We start from the raw sequence: 11,645 nt of genomic DNA, 5'->3' as shown, positions 1-11,645 counted from the left end.
AAATTTAATATGGACATAAACAGAGACATTTTGAAGGACATTATCATAAAGACAAAACCACAAAGCTTTTTGTTTTGCTCTCTTCAGGTGAATTCGCACAAAGTGAGTGAGTAATGATGAAGAACAGTCCAATAGACACCGATCAACAAAGTCAATTCTGATTGGACGTTCTCGACTGATGCGTCATCTCCCAATGGTCTAGGTGGGAGGAGCCTGTTCAGTGTTCAGCTCTCCAATTGGAGGTTGCAGAGTTTGAGGCGGAGCTTCCAAGGCTGTTGTAGAATCTTCTTCATAACCAGCCGTGATCATGAGACGAGGTTGTGTTCCTCTTCTTCTTTGCAGAAACTAAACCATATTTAGTTCTTTGTTTGTTACTTACAAATCAACATCATCACATCAAAACCTTTTTATATTTTGGGTGGAGTGGACCTTCAATTTCATTGCTCTTGCTTTGATAATGGGTAAGGGGGAGGGGAGGACAGAGAGTTGGGATGGGTTGATGGTGGCTGAGAGGGGACGGTCCTTTTTTAGTCCTTTTTCCCTTTCATTCACTTTAACACCCTTTAAACCCCTGAAGATCCTTTAGACCTTTAGACCTCAACTATTATTGGAACATACCCTTTGGACCTTTTGACCCCATTGACCCCATTGACCCTTTAGACTATTGGACTCCTGAAGACCATTAAGACCCCTTTAGACACTTTAGACCTGTTAGACTGTTTTGATCCCTTGACCCTTTAGACCCTTTAAACTCCTTAGACCTTTTCAGACCCTTTCGACTTTCACATCCTTTAGACTGCATCGACTTTTTTTACATTATGACCCTTTAACCCCCCATCGACCCCTTGCATCTGTAGACCCGTTTGACATTTTTACTCTTTATAGCCCTTTAGACCTTTTAAGACCCTTTTGACACTTTAGACGCTTACACTCTTTAGACCTCTTACGCTTTCGACAACTTTAGACCCCTTTAGATCCATTACACCCTAACTAATTTTGGAACTTACCATTTACAACCCTTAGACCACACAGACCTTTAGACATCTTATGACTGTTTAAACCCCTCTCGACCCAAAAATACCGATTACACTTGTACACCCTTTTGACCTTTAGACTCTTTAGACCCTGTTAGATATTTTAAGACCCTTTCAACACTTTCGACCACTTTAGACCCTTACACCCTTTAGGGGTTAGACCCTAATGACCCCTTTGACCATTTAAAACCCCAACTACTATTGGAGTATACACTTTAGACCCCTTATGACCCTTTAGATCTTTAGACCCCTTTAACCTGTAGATGCTTTAGACCCCTTTAAAATGTAGACCATTTCATCCTTTTTAGATATATTTAGTCATTTTATGACCCTTTTAGTCCTTTTAAGACCATTTCAACACCTCAGACCCCTACAGCCTTAGACCCATAACACCCCTTTCAGATCAAAAAGGATTTAAGGGTCCTTTCACTGGACAAAAACTAATGGAACGTTTTTCATCAATTCATGACCCACCCATCCTACATTGTTTTCACTGCGCGAATACAATTGTGTTAATGAGGGCTTTCAGCCTTCACGGCCCTTTAATTTTCCATCTATTAGTAGTCAAACTGAAAATCAACTTTATCACCTAATGCACCCCAACTACGACTTCCCTCCATCGGGAGACGAGTATCTGCCCAATTTGGGACTATTCATTTTGTAATACTGGCGGATGTAGTTGCATGCGTTTTTAATGTTTTATATTCTTATCCTCTCTTCTGTTGTTTGCTTTGTGTATGTGTGTTAAACAAGAAAACAGATGTCTTTGGTATGACTCAGCCAGGGTCAGGTTCAAATCGCGACCCCTCAAACTCAGAGCGGACATTCTAATCATTGTGCCACCAAGTCTGGTTAGTTTCTCTTTTCACACTTTTCCATCTTTTGCTGTTCCAAATAGGATGTGCTCCATTTAAGATGTTTGCAATATACATTTTTCAAGTCACTTGGTAAGAAGTTAAAAAAAGCCTCGCCTCAAAAGCCAGTCGCCGACTGGGAATCCTCCGTCTTGCTAAGTCCTTCCTCGGCCCTCTTGAGCTCCTGACCACTTACAAAGCTTTTGTCCGTAGCCTGATGGAGTACTGCTCTCCCCTCTGGGCTGGTGCTCCTGCCTCCCACCTTTCTCGGCTTCACGCTGTCGAAACCAGGGCATTTAAGATCATCGGCATCTCCCGCAATGAAGCTGAGTCTTTGGGCCTCTCACTCAATCACCGCAGGTTGGTCGGTGGTCTTTCTGTCTTCTACCGACTCCTCTCCAGCCTTCCCCCCCCTGCTCTCTCTGCGATTTGTCCCCACCACATTTCCACAGGGCACTCAAGGTCCGCCAACAACCCCCTTCTGGTAAAACTACCAAAATCACGAATCACTGCTCATCTTCACTCTTTCATTCCTCTTTTTTCCCGCCTTTGAAATAAACTCTCACTCTATTCTTTCCCATTCTTCCCTCCAGGCTTTCAAAACAGCTGTTCACCACCACCTCTTATCTTCCCCCATCCAAATCCTCGATCTTTTCTACCCCCGATAATCCACCCAAGCCCACTTCCTTCATTTCTCCTGCTTTCCTTCCTGAAAGTCCCCGAAATGTCCATCTTCTCTTCGCCATGTTCCCCGTCCCATCCCCATCCCTCTCCCTTCCACAGTTCACCTAATGTGTCTGTTCCCCACTGTTTTGTCCCTTCCACTCCCGCCCCTCTTGTCTCATGCCTCCTTGCTGTGAGTTGTGTGTTAGCTCTCATACGAGCCTCGACCAAGGTACAAAAAAAAAAAAAAAAAAAGTTCAGGTGAACAGTCATTTAAATATGTGCTTGTGGAAGGACCTTGTTGTTGACTTCATAAGGGACATGAGAGTGAGAATTCATTCAGCTCCACTTTTCCTTGAGGAAGAATGTTTGCTGATTATTGTAGGTATCCATCAATATGGCTTCTCAAGATAAATTTAAGACAAATAGTAACTCGAAAGAAGAATGTTGGGAGAACAGGAACACGATTGACAAATGTCTGTAGTGCAGTTGGTACCAGGCTAGCTAGCGAAATGAAAGTGGCTTCCTTATGTTGTTGAATTACCATCATTTTGAAGGCAGAAGTATTAAAAATTTAGATTCTGATAAAAATTTTTTTCCATCTGCTGGAAAGTGAGGGAATCACCACAGCCCAATGAAATTGACATTTAAAACCCAGCAGGATCACTATTGACCTTGAGGGAAGAAGTGTTCTGTCTGCATCACCAAGTTTGGTCCACATCTAATGCCGGTCCGTGCTTTGTAGTTGATCCTTCATACCCTCGGGAAAAAAATTGTAATGGGCACAAAAATGCTGCCTTTGAAAAGCACATATTATTCCACGTCATATTCTACGTCATATTCTACCTCATAGTCCACATAATCATTTCTTTCCTTCAGTTCGGCCAGCTTTTATATTCTATGGTTTGGTCTATTTTTATCCTCCAGTGAATTTTTTGCTTACTTGCTTATTATACAATCAGGCTGGCTGGCATATAGAGCTTCTTATTAACTTTAAAAACTTTTGTCTGTCTTGGGCCCATGTTCCGATTTTATTCCACGTGACCTTCATGCCTTTCATTTCCCTCTCAACTGTACGTTGCCAGCTCTCTCTTGGCCGTCCAACACATGTCTTCACGCCAGGTGCACAGCATATTGCTCTTTTGGGTATATTTGATCCTCCACGTGCAACACATGACCAATCCATCTCCACCTCCTAATCTGATCTCTTCTGTTATATTTTTCCTCCCTGTTAGCCTTTCGACCTTTTACTAGACATGCCAGGCCAGAAGATTCTCACGATTTTCTTATTGTTGCTTAGATGAGACTCCAGGTTCCATATTATTTCTTTGGTGATTTTTCCAACATTCACATCCAAATCGGAGGACTGACCTCATGTTGTTGTCAAATATCCTCAGCTTTGTTTTAGTGTTTTGTTGATTTATTTTTTGTACATAGTCAAGCTCATGAAAGAGAATGCAACGGAACAAAAGGAAGAGTAGAAAGAGAAGGTTTCAAAAAAGGACTATTTAACCTTCAACCCAGCATCAACAGCAACATTGATTGTTAAAAGAAAGGGAGACTTGAGTATTCCCATTTAAGCAATACAACAATGAATACTCAATATGCCTCCTTATCGAATACCTTCTTGAATAGCGATACATCCCCTTATTGAATACTTATTGAATAGCAATAGTCCCCTTATTGAATACCTTATTAAATACTTGTTAAATAGTTATTAAATAGCAAACGTCCCATTATTAAATACCTTATTGAATACTTATTAAATAACAATAGTTCCCTTCTTGAATACTTATTGAATAGCAATAGCCCCCTTATTGAATAATTATTCAATAGCAATGCTCCCCTTATTGAATACCTTATTGAATAGTTACTGAATAGCAAGAGTCCCCTTTGTGAATACCTTATTGAATACTAATTGAATAGCAATAGCCCCCATATTCAATACTTATTGAATAATTATTCAATAGCAATACTCCCCTTATTGAATAGCAATATTCCCCTTATCGAATACCTTATTGAATACTTATTGATTCGCATTACGCCCTCTTATTGAATACTGTATTGATTTGCATTACGCCCCCTTATTGAATACTGTATTGATTTGCATTACGCCCCCTTATTGAATACTTTATTGAATAGCATTACGCCCTCTTATTGAATACTTATTGATTCGCATTACGCCCTCTTATTGAATACTGTATTGATTTGCATTACGCCCCCTTATTGAATACTTTATTGAATAGCATTACGCCCTCTTATTGAATACTTATTGATTTGCATTACGCCCCCTTATTGAATACTGTTTTGATTTGCATTACGTCTCCTTATTGAATACTTTATTGAAGAGCATTATGCCCCCTTATTGACTACTTTATTGATTAGCATTGTGTCCCCTTAATAAATACTTTATTGATTAGCATTATGCCCCCTTAATGAATACTATATTGAATAGCAATAGTTCCCTTATTGAATACTTTATTGATTAGCATTGTGCCCCCTGAATGAATACGTCATTGAATAGCAATAGTCCCCTTATTGAATACCTTATTTAATAGGAATAGTCCCCTTATTGAAAACCTTATTGAATAGCATTGTGCCCCCTTATTGAATACTTTATTGAATAGAATTACGCCCCCTTATTGATTACTTCATTGAATAACATTGCACCCCCTTATTGAATGCTTATTGAATAGCAATAGTCCACTTATTGAATACCTTATTGAATACTTCTTGATTCGCATTATTCCCCCTTATCGATTACTTTATTGAATAGCATTGTGCCCCCTTATTGAATACTTTATTGATTAACATTGCACCCCCTTATTGAATAGCAATAGTCCACTTATTGAATACCTTATTGGATGGCAATAGTCCACTTAGTGAATACCTTATTGAATACTTCTTGATTCGCATTATTCCCCCTTATTGATTACTTTATTGAATCGCATTGTGTCCCCTTATTGAATACTTTATTGAAAGCTTATTGAATAGCAATAGTCCCCTTATTGAATACCTTAATGAATACTTATTGATTTGCATTATGCCCCCTTATTGAATACCTTATTGAATAGCATTGTGCCCCCTTATTTAATAATTTATTGAACAGCATTATGCCCCCTAATTGACTACTTTATTGAATAGCAATGTGCCCCCTCATTGACTACTTCATTGAATAGCAATGTTCCCCCTTCTTGAATACTTTATTGAATTGCAATGTGCTCCCTTTTTTAATACTTTGTTGAATAGCATTATGCCCCCTTATTGAATACTTTATAGAATAGCAATGCGCCCCCTTATTGAATACTTTATTGAATAGCATTACCCCCCCTTTTTGAATACTTTATTGAATAGCATTGTGCCCTCTTATTGAATACTTCATTGAATAGCATTGCGCCCCGTTATTGAATACTTTATTGAATAGCATTATGCCCCCTTATTGAATACTTGATTGAATAGCATTGTGCCCCCTTATTTAAAAATTTATTGAACAGCATTATGCCCCCTAATTGACTACTTTATTGAATAGCAATGTGCCCCCTCATTGACTACTTCATTGAATAGCAATGTTCCCCCTTCTTGAATACTTTATTGAATTGCAATGTGCTCCCTTTTTGAATACTTTATTGAATAGCATTGTGCCCCTTATTGAATACTTTATTGAATAGCATTACACCCCCTTATTGAATACTTTATTGAATAGCATTGTGCCCCCTTGTTGAATACTTTATTGAATAGCATTACACCCCCTTATTGAATACTTTATTGAATAGCATTACACCCCCTTATTGAATACTTTATTGAATAGCATTGTGCCCCCTTGTTGAATACTTTATTGAATAGCATTACACCCTCTTATTGAATACTTTATTGAATAGCATTACACCCCCTTATTGAATACTTGATTGAATAGCATTGTGCCCCCTTATTTAATAATTTATTAAACAGCATTATGCCCCCTAATTGACTACTTTATTGAATAGCAATGTGCCCCTCATTGACTACTTCATTGAATAGCAATGTTCCCCCTTCTTGAAAACTTTATTGAATTGCATTGTGCTCCCTTTTTGAATACTTTATTGAATAGCATTGTGCCCCCTTATTGAATACTTTATTGAATAGCAATGCGCTCCCTCATTGAATAGCATTACGCCCCCTTTTTGAATACTTTATTGAATAGCATTGCGCCCCCTTATTGAATACATCATTGAATATCAATGAGCCCCCTCATTGAATACTTTATTGAATAGCATTATGCCCCCTTATTGAATACTTTATTGATTAGCAATGTTCCCCCTTATTGAATACATCATTGAATATCAATGTGCCCCCTCATTGAATACTTTATGATTTGCCATGTGCCCCCTTTTTGAATACTTTATTGAATAGCGTTGCACCCCCTTATTGAATACTTTATTGAATAGCAATGCGGCCCCTAATTTATTTCTTTATTGAATAGCATTATGCCCCCTGATTTAATTACTCTCCTTATAGCAATACATCAAATAGTGGTTTTAGTTGGATTCGATTATAACTAAGTCCAAACCATGACTTCACCACTTGAGGGCTCGCATTCTCTCAACATAACTAACTGAGTTTTTGTATTAAATTAATGGTGTTTTAAGTTCAGCTGTTGAAACTTACTTTGACAAATCAGCGAATGTTTTCCTCTGGCCCAAATTATATTGTTTTCTGCCCACAAATCTTGATTTGTAAAACTGTCTGAAGAAAAATATTAATATGCTTTATCTATAATTTACAATTGTCATCAACTTGTTATTACCCGACTTGGTGATGTAATGGTTTGAGCAACCACTCTGAGTCTGGGATGTGGGTGGTTCAAACCCCGGCCCAGTCATACCAAAGACTTAAAAAATGGTACGTGCTGCTTCTTTGCTTGATGTTTAGCATTTAAAAAGGATATGAGCATGGACAAGCAACTATATGTGGGTAATAATATTGCAGGCTTTGATGGGCCAAATGGCCTCCTCCTCTTCCTGTGTCAAAGTTCCTATTTTAAGGGAACATATTAAATTACTGCACTTGTTTTACTTCCAAATTACTTTGAGTCTCATGAATGCAACCCTTGCCTCTTGTATCCATTATAGTACATCTGCATCTCCTCTCCAGATGCGTAAAGTTGTCAACCACTCTTTTTTGAATTTTTCAAAGGTAAGATCATTTTTCTATAAAGTATTTTAGTGTTTGCTCAATAAGGGGAAAACCGAATGATTTTATTGGAAATTTTATGACGCTAGTTTGACTGAAGCCTATTTTACTGAAGATATGATTGAAGGACTTGTATGATGACTATTCATTCACAAGTGCATGACAATTTCAAATTGTAAATCAAGTATTGTACCTGTATTTAAATATTTTCCTTTCACACAACAAAGGCAGTTTTATAAATCAAGATTTGTGTGTAGAAATTAAAAATAAAATTTGGGACAGAGTTATACATTGGCTGATCTGTAAAAGTAACTTTAAACAACTGAACTTTAAAACACCATTAATTTAACAAAAAAAACAGGTTTAGTTGTGCTTGGAGCATGCTAATCTCCAAGGGGTGAAGTCATAGTTTCGACTCACAGTTATAATCTGATCTGACTAAAACTACCGTTAGACGTGTTGCCTCTAGGAGAATGGTGCATCGTGGAGTCCACGACATACCCACCATTTTGGGGACGTTTAAACCTGGCGGTCTCATAGGCAATCACCTGGAGGTAAAATATGATCACAGTATCCTTAAGAGTCGACCTTTGGGCTGATTCCCTGCAAAGTTGAGCGTACGGACGAACGGTGCTCCTTGTCCAATTTGGATCGTCCCTTCTCAAAAGCCACGTCGGCAGCCCCATGAGGCTCATAAATCGTCTCCAAGAGGAGTTCAGATCTGTTTGATATAACTGTACTATGCTAAACAAACTTAACCGAGAGAGTGGATTACGGGAAGATGTGACTAAAGCATTCATATTCTTCTTACAGTGAGATAAAAACTCTCACAGTTCTCATTAGATGCCAACACAGCCATGCTCGACCTTGGAGAGAGGGCACTGGGGGGGGGGGGGGAACAATTGCTTGGGAGCGGTCGATGTCACGCGTCTACATTACTACCCAAACACAATTTGCTGCTATAACAAGCCATACGAATAGAGCAACTTTTAAACCAAGGAGCTATAATGTAAAAACAAAAAAGTTCCTGCATATGAAACTAGCCTGCCTCCACAATGGCATATTATTAGTTTTCCTTTTAATTGGTAGCAATCATCATTATTGCACTCAATTGTTGGCAATATATATTTGTCGCCAAGTTTGTAATATGAAGAGTGCTTGAGGTTTGCATTAAATATACAATTTTCCCGTAATTACTGAACTTTATATACACTCCCCTAAACCTTCTCGCTCCCACCTCACGCCCCCCCTCCCCCACCCTGCAACCCCTCCCTTGCTCCCATTTCCATGCTCCCCTAGACTCCCCACCTATTGCAGAAGGCTCCATTACGGGCGGCTGCCCCAGCACGTGTTCCCGTTTTCAACACAACAGCGGCGTTTGTGCGGCCGCGCCGAGGTTTTAAAGTGGAAAATAATAATAAAAAAAACACACCCTGGTGATCCCCCTTCCCCAGCGACTGCGAGAATGTTTCTCAAATCACAGTTAATGCTCCACGTGGAGTGCACTCACCATGGAGAGGCTGCGGCTGTTCTGCGGGGACCTTGCGCTGATCCCAATGCCCTCTCTGTACGATGGAATGAGATATATGATATCAAGGGACGGGATGCTGTGAGCACCGGGAGATCAATTGGGAACCGATAGTAAGAGTAAAAACAACAAACATAAATTGGGTTTTAAATATCTGAAAGGTCAAGGATGCAAGATTGGGGTCAGCTTTGACATACGAGGGGCTTTGGAAAAAGATTTTTTATTTTATTTTATTTTATTTTGCTCATTATGAACTTGCATCTTCCTATGCTTGTTATTTGCCATTTGCTTTATTGATCTGACATTGTTGTTTCAGAATATCATCCAGAAGCTCATTCCATGACTCACGGTCACAGATTGTTCTAAAACTGAGCATCGAGACGTCATCAGATTTTTATGCTGAGAAGGTGCCAGCTCCAATGCAAACCATGAACACATGGTGGCCGTGTGTGGTGAAGGTGTTCCCTCGTATTCGACACTAGTCAATCGGTGAATGACCTGAAGAGTGGATGTGAGTCCCTTGAAAATGATCCAAGGTAAGGACGGCCAGCAGATGCGACCTTTCCACAAACTGTTGCCCAAGTTGAGGCCTTAATCATGGAGCATCACCATGTTAAGGCTGCTAAAATACCTGGAGAAGTTTGAATTTCTCAAAGGAGCGTTCTCAAATGCCATCTACGACTGGCATGATGTAAAACCTTCTGAAACTGATCCACACAGATCCAGTCCACTTCATCTCATCTGTTCACATGGGATCCTGTAAAACATGGGTTCACGACTGAGATACTGAATCAAAATTAGAATCCATGCAATGGAAACACAAAGGATCACTGCCGCCATAGAAATTTCACACCTAATCCCCCCTCTTTGCCCCCTACCCCAAACCCAGCTGGCAAGACCCGAGCCTTAATTTTCTGTGATGCCAAGGGAATCCTGCTGATTAATTACAAGCCTCACACGACTACAATCACGGGGATACATTACACAAGTATGATTGAAAAAAATTGCTGGAGGCCATCAAGGACAAAGGTAATTAACTACACTGAGCTAGTTCAATGAAGTTGTGGGTCAAAATAGGAAGAAGTCAAAAAAAGGTTGGTGTGTCTGACTGGTGTGAGTACCGTATTTTCCGGTGTATAAACCAAACTTTTTATCAGGAAAAACAGATAAAAGTTTGGGGTGAGATTAATACAAGGGTACAGAAAAAAAATCAGTCTTAAAAAGGATAAATGCTGAATTTCAATTACATTCCAAATGAACACTTTTTAGCAGTTGGAACTACTGTTAAGTTCAATTCCACCATTTAACTTTTGAAAATCGATTTAGGTTAAGAGTTTGCACAGCGTTTTCTTAATCATGCATGTAAATTAAATAAAGTTTTGGTGTGTGGCATATGCAGAGCCTCGCGGCTCAGAAAACGCCATTAAACACAAAAGAAGAAAAAGAAAAAGAACACCTGGTCTCACATCAAAATAAAAATTATTCACAACAGCTGGAGTCTAATAACGGAGCATCCACCTCAAATAAGCTTGCACGCAAACTTGCATGTATCCGACAACAGGCTGTCATGTAACCCTCAAGAAGGGCCGCTTTGTGCTTCGTGAGTGCCTCAGCTTACGTCACCAGATTTCATCATGTATCATCCATTCTGTCTATCAAGATGTCAAGGCGCCCATTCACTACACATTCAAACTCTCCATCTGCTGGTCTGCAGAAGAGTTTGGGAACCAGGCAGCTGGGAGGCGATTCGGCATGGAATAGTCCGTCATCCGGTGTTGAAGAACAAGCAAGGCAACAATAGAGAAGATGCCAAGGAAAAGAGAAGGTGCTGAGGGGAAAGTCATTGAAGTGGTTGCAGCTCGAAGAGCGTCTCGTCGCTTCGGTCTGGGAGAAGAGAGCAGAGGGTTCTGCAATCTCAACACTTGCTCTCAGGCTGAAACTGAGGAGCTTTGCGAAGGAGGATGATATTGGGGACTTCACGGCCAGCCCGTCGTGGGCCTACAGTTTCACGGCACGCCATCAACTGTCGGTTCAACGCCACACACAAATCTCCCAACATCTTCCCGATGATGTGGCTGGACAGGCTACGTCGCTGCTGGTCTGGCTGGATAAATGAGTGTGAAGAAGACCTACACCAGGAGCGGCAGGATGAGAAAGGTGGACCTTCGAATGATCTGCGGCTGGATTATCAAGGTGTGGGAGTAGATACCGTCGGACATCATCAAGTGAGCATTTCTGAAATGCTGAATCTCAAACAACATGGATGGCACAGAGGACATCATTTGGGAAGAGGAGCCACAAATTACAGTGAGAGCGACATGGATTTGCTCTATCCTAATTCAGACAAGGAGTTGTGTGCCGTCTTCGACAAGGAAAGCATCGACAAGGATTTCCTCA

The 11,645-nt window shown here is 40.0% G+C and overlaps 1 long non-coding RNA gene across 1 annotated transcript in view; it reads left to right on the top strand.

The window, feature by feature from the left end:
- LOC147017946 (uncharacterized) overlaps positions 1 to 10,596 on the top strand; it is a 59,258-nt gene extending 48,662 nt beyond the window's left edge. The window contains exons 4-6 of the long non-coding RNA XR_015062776.1: positions 7,660 to 7,723; positions 9,565 to 9,784; positions 10,138 to 10,596. This is a non-coding gene — a long non-coding RNA (uncharacterized LOC147017946). The remainder of the gene's footprint in view (positions 1 to 7,659; positions 7,724 to 9,564; positions 9,785 to 10,137) is intronic.
- Positions 10,597 to 11,645: the final 1,049 nt, after the last annotated feature.

Source organism: Eptatretus burgeri, chromosome 10, assembly GCF_056783735.1.
Source record: "Eptatretus burgeri isolate ZD-2024b chromosome 10, Ebu_testis_v1, whole genome shotgun sequence".
In the NCBI taxonomy this organism is placed as follows: Eukaryota; Metazoa; Chordata; class Myxini; order Myxiniformes; family Myxinidae; genus Eptatretus; species Eptatretus burgeri.
Note: the sequence above shows the minus strand (reverse complement) of the source record. Positions and strands in the feature narration are given on the sequence as shown.